Here is a 6,000-nt window from a genome sequence, read left to right as displayed (position 1 = left end):
TAATCTGTAGAATTTGAGATGATATGACCATCTTTAACTGCTTGGTGGCAGTGCACACTTTTAACACCATGACAATTATCTTTTTTTGTTACCTTAAAATTCTCTTAGCTGTTAATATTCTGAACATCTTTTTCCCTCTGGGACAGGAAATCACTACACCCACCTAGATAAGCACAGTGCACAGTACAAGCCAGCTAGCCACACTGGGTCCTGGAGGAAAAAGGGAAAGTTCCTGTGGAGTGCAGGATTGTGACATTGTCTGCTTTTGTAGCCTAGGACAAGTGCTATTGAAATGCTTACCTTGGCCTATGTAGAAACGATCTTTGAATGGGGTGGGAGAAATGGTCAGGAATCACTCTGCAGAGTCTTTAAGCACGCTACAGCCCTGTGGACAGTGTCCTTGTCACTCAGACTGCACGAGCCAATCAGACCCTCCAGGTGACCTGCCAGTCATAGGCAGTGCAGGGTTCTTCCGGGCAGCCACGTTCAGACTTGGCTTTGCCGAGGAGCTGTTCCCAGTGGTTTCATGTGCTGCAGTGAAATTGCTGCTGCTGGAAGAAGTTGATGACCTGAGAGCTTTGGCGAGCTGGGAAACAATAACATGGTGAGCGGGGGGGGGGGGGGGGGGGGGTGGGGGGGGTGGGGTGGGGGGCGTGGGGGGGGGTGGGGGGGGGTGGAATGCTGTCTCCAGATGGGGAGGAGCAGAGGGTGAGGTGCAGGAGATGGCATGGTGCATCCTCCTGGGATCAGTGTGGGAACCTGCTGCCATATTCCCTGTGTTGTAAAGTCCCATGTGGTCTTTGTTAATTCCTAGATTTAAGGAACAGGCCTCTGAATAACTTTGTGCTGTGGGTTTAATCCGCTTAGAGAATTGGGAGCAGGGTGCTGTGTGTACAAACATCTTTCTTGTCAACTTCAATATGCCATACTCAGAGAGGCCTAGTTTCTCCAGTATCTTCTTGAAATTGAGCACTTTGCATTTAACCTTTACATACAATCTCCATTTGTGTTTAACTTGTGGACGGTATCAAGGCATCTCACCTGTTGGGTAGCACTGCACTTCTAAGCTGCAACATAGAAGAGTTGAGTTGCTGATATAAAGGATTTTCCAATGCCTTGGAAATAGTTCAGTCTCACAAAGTAGAATTAGCTGAGGGAGGACTGCCTCTAAATCACCCAAAAGTTAAATGTATTTTAATCAGGGCTACTAGAGATTAGGATGCTAGGGTACACATTGTTCAATCGGATTGTCCAGATATTTGGCTCCAAAAAATTACAAAGAAGCCACCACTGACTTAAAACCAGACACAAGGCACATCCCCATATCAAAAAACAACCTCTAACAAGCTTTTAAAGGAGGCATGACAGGTTCCTAAGCTATTTTAAAGCCTGGTGTGATGTAAAGTTCCAGTTTTCTATTTGAGAAAAGCACAGTTCTTCCAGATGGGCAATATGACACCAGGTGACATATAAATGAAATGCAAAACATTGTTGTGTGGAGGAGTAACCTGAACAATCAAGGGTTTTCTTTTATGTCCCCTTGAGGAAGGAGGAACAATCCTGGCAGACCTAGTAATAGCCCGGGGCCTTAGCCTTGTGAGTTTCCCTAAGTATCTGATCTACTGATAATAAAACACAGCTCCTTTTCTAAAACCAGGAATATGCTTAGGGGAGCTGGTAATGTTCTGGTGCCAAAGCCTTTGTGGAGGGGTGGCTTCAGATTCTAAGAACCTCACTTGGGAGGCAGAGACAAGGCAGATCTCTGTGAGTTTGAGGCCAGCCTGGTCTACAAGAGCTAGTTTCAGGACAGGAACCGAAAGCTACAGAGAAACCCTGTCTCGAAAAATCCAAAAAAAAAAAAAAAAAGATTCTAAGAACCTAACTCTTCCCACCATATGGAGCTATAGTTATCAGTCCCATGGCCACTCTGCTCGTAGTAAAGTTCTTGAGATACCCTGTGTTCCCATTGTATAGATTTGTTTGAGTAGCCTCCTCCTAAATTCATGTGATAATTTGTACTTATAATTCTCTAATTTCTTTCATTTCTCCCTTGGAAGTATACTGAAAGACCCCAGTGGTGGGCAGTCTTTCAGGCTAAGGAGACAATCCCAAGGAACAGCGAGATCACTCTTCGGATGCAAATAGCAAGAGGCTTTATTCAGTACACAGGTACCTGGGGCGACTTAGTCTCTCGAAAGACAAAGCGCGCCTGCAGACTGGGGGAAGGTCTTTTTATAGGAAAGAGGGCAGCAGAAGCAGATTACAGAAGCAAATGCATCGTTAGTGGTCAGTTGGAATGGGGCAAGGGGCACAGGTGGTTTTTCCTCTCCCAGCACAGATGTATGGGAACAGATATCCTGTTAATTGATGTCCTGCCCGAATCTATGGATATAAATATCCTGTTTTGCAGCCAGGGACCCTGACCTTACTCTGCACTTACAGTCGTTCATCAAAAGCTTTGTGAAATGACGTTACAGCAGCCAAGCTGGGATCTTTCATAGGGGGAGTTGTCTCTTCTGTGAATTACTGATATTCTAAGTTGGGCACATGTGCTGACTATAGGCATCCTGTTTCCTTAAGCAAACGGGAGGTTCTCATTAGAGCAGGCCAGCTGTGGGTTCCTTATCGCTTGGGGCCAGATGGCTGACCGGCTGACCGCAGATATCTTGCCTGGCTTCTCCGCCCTTGTTCTCAAGTTGAACTTCCCTGCTCTAATGTTACTTGTGTTGCTCCAAAGTTTAAGCCTGGCATTGCTGCTGCTTAGCTGTTTGTCTATACTGTGGGGGTCTTTCAATACAAGATGCTATTCTCCATTTTAAAATTCTTTTGAGACAAGGTTTCTCTGTAGGAGTGTCCAGACTATTCTGGAACTCACTGGGTAGAAGAGGCTATCCTTGAACTCACAGAGATTACTTGGCCCAGCAAGGGTGTGTGCCACCAATGCCCAGAAAAATGCAATTTTTCCTAGGAAGCTTTCTAGGCATCTGCAAGACCTCCCCACCCTAGCTTTTTATCTTTTTTACAATTTGGTTTTCCTATCCTTCTCATCCCTGTGACCTTCACCTCAGGACCCTGTCACTGAAGGAATCACCTGCTGATTATGGTTACCAGTTTAATGAAGAAATTACCTTGATAATATCTTTGCTCTGTAACTCTCCTATCTGCCTAAATGTCTAGCCTGGCAAGTTGCCTGTTTCTATTTCAATTGTTCAAAGTGTAACCCAGAGCCTGAACCTAAAGGACACTTAAGGTGAACTGCAAATGTGGAATCTGTCTAGCTGGCACCTCTTTGAGCGTTAGCTAGAGATTGATGTCTACCATCATTAAAGAGGTTTTTCTTTATTAATCTCCTAGTGTGTAAAGTTATTTCTCAATGGAAAGGGATATTAGTTCTAGAACAGCTGCATTTCCATCCTGTTAGAAAATAGTTTCTGAGAGAAGTTCTCTTTTTTTTTATTTATTATGTATACAATATTCTGTCTGTGTGTATGTCTGTAGGCCAGAAGAGGGCACCAGACCTCATTCCAGATGGTTGTGAGCCACCATGTGGTTTCCGGGAATTGAACTCAGGACCTTTGGAAGAGCAGGCAATGCTCTTAACCACTGAGCCATCTCTCCAGCCCCCGAGAGAAGTTCTCTTATGTTGACTCAGGTGCCCTAGGTCTGCTGCTGTCCAGGGCAATGACCTTGCTGTCCTGTACATTAGACTTTCAAAACCAAAAGCTATGGAGAAACCCTGTCTTGAAAAATCCAAAAAAGAAAAAAAAAACACAAAATTCCTAAAAAAAAAAAAAAAACCTCACAGTTTTAAAATTATGCATTTGTGTCATGTAGTTGACTGTGCATTGCAGTTGCAGGGAAAGGATTTGCATATGGTGCATATGGAGCATTCCTTATGTCTTCAGACCACAATAGGATGAATAGTTTATTGTGTACACTGCAGGGGAAACAGTGGAGGCAATCAACTATTAGAGCCACCATTATGAAGATGTTCCTGGCTGGGCAGAGGTGGCACAGGCCTTTAATCCCAGCACTAGGGAGGCAAAGGCTGGCTGTAAATTCAAGGCCAGCCTGGTCTCCAGGAGCTAGTTCCAGGAAAGGCAATTAGGCAACAATTCTATGCAGACATGGTTGATCTTGCTTGACACAGTTTTGTCTGCTTAGAGATTTGAGAAACAGGCCATTAACTAACTTTATGTGTCAGGTTACAGATCTCAGTAGCCAACATATGTATATAGAAACCATTAATCTATCTCTTATTAATGACATTCCCTCTCCTATACAAAGGCCAACTCTGTTTCAAAGTCAATATAGAAAGTTTTATTTAATCTCAAGAGTGCAATATTTTTATCATTTTAAAATCTCTTATTGGTATTTTTTTTTGGTTTTTCGAGACAGGGTTTCTCTGTGGCTTTGGAGCCTGTCCTGGAACTAGCTCTGTAGACCAGGCTGGTCTTGAACTCACAGAGATCCGCCTGCCTCTGCCTCCCGAGTGCTGGGATTAAAGGCATGCGCCACCATCGCCCGGCTCTTATTGGTATTATTTTCAGATGTTTTCATTAAGTGTATTGCTGCACTTGTCTCTATTTCTGTTCTCCAATGTTTCAAAGTTATTAATAGTTGCATTTTATGTCTCTCAAGTGATGTTAATTATTGATTTCTGTGGAGAACAATGTCTCCTCTAGTTTAGGCTTGCCTCATACTACATAATTGAGAATCATTTTGAACACCTAATCTTTCCTCTGCTCCCCAGTGCTGGGAAAACAGTCCTGCAACTTCTTATAGGCTTGGCCTTGACTTGTCAATGAAGAAGAAATGTAGAGTAGTTACTGAGTGTCTGCTAATCTTTCTAGTTTTTATGGGGACTTAGAAGAAAAGGAACCTGTGCAAGAGGTGAGCTCATTGACCAATTTTGAAGCTGCTGGAGACACAGGGCACAAAGGGAGAAGTTGTACTGAGGGTGAAAGCTTTCTTCCGTCAACAGTAGTTGAGATTAGCTATGTGGAATCAGGTAGTCAATTGTAGATATTTCATGAATGTTCAGATTGACAATTGTTTTCAGTCCACAGACCAAGGCAATCAAGAATCTGGGAAAGAAACTGACATTATCTTTAAACCACATTGCTATATTTACAGTAGCTCAGCTAAAATACAAAATCTGGGTAAAAGGTTGTGGCCCTGCTTAACAGGACTGTTATATTTCTGCATTAAGATGTTCATCTTTTGAGAAAATGTATGAGAAATCTTTAATGTGCTCTAATACAAATCCCTAGTCTCTGGAGCACATGGCCATAAAGTCTATTTCAAGTTTTCAAAATAATTTTAGAGATGAAATCCACATTATACTTACATTTTCCTGGTTGCCTTCAAACCCAAATATGCCTGGATTGTTTTCTAATTCATGGTATGTTTTTCTTTAGCAACAGTTACAAAGTAACCACAGTTACACAGTAACAGGAGTTACTTTATGAATGTGGCCTGTGTTAGTCTGCAGGATTTCCCACTTCTGATGCAATGGGATGGATGCACTGTAAAGTGAGTGTGCAATGGAATGTGCAACAAAGGATCCTGTACTTTGGATGTGGAACAGGATGTGCTCTAGGGTAGTGGAATAATGTATACTAAATACAATCTTTTTAAACAGGGGCCCTGTCTGCTGGGCTGGGAGGGCAGAACTGGTTGGATTGTACTGTCTGAGTCATTTGGTCTCTGATCCTCCAGTAGAGAAGCTGCTAATATTGTGAGTCCCAGCTGGGTGGCCCTAGCCAATGAGGGATTCTGGGAAGCCTTAGCAATCAGGAGTTCTAGTGGGAGAACAGGATTAATTTGGCTTATATTGTCATATTGTCATTCACTACTTAAGGATGTCAGGAAAGAACTTAAAGAGGGCAGGATTCTTAATAGATTTTTGTATGTTGAACCATTCTTGTATCTCTGAGATGAAGCTGACTTCATCATGGTAGATGATTTTTTGGTGTGTTTTTGGATTTCCTTTCCTAG

The 6,000-nt window shown here is 43.0% G+C and overlaps 1 pseudogene; it reads left to right on the top strand.

Annotated features, from left to right (window-relative positions):
* Positions 1–341: 341 nt before the first annotated feature.
* LOC121458679 overlaps positions 342–6,000 on the top strand; it is a 50,836-nt pseudogene continuing 45,177 nt past the window's right edge.

Source organism: Microtus oregoni, unplaced genomic scaffold (assembly GCF_018167655.1).
Source record: "Microtus oregoni isolate MIOR12 unplaced genomic scaffold, Mior012 000018F_ref0000195, whole genome shotgun sequence".
Lineage (NCBI taxonomy): Eukaryota > Metazoa > Chordata > Mammalia > Rodentia > Cricetidae > Microtus > Microtus oregoni.
Note: the sequence above shows the minus strand (reverse complement) of the source record. Positions and strands in the feature narration are given on the sequence as shown.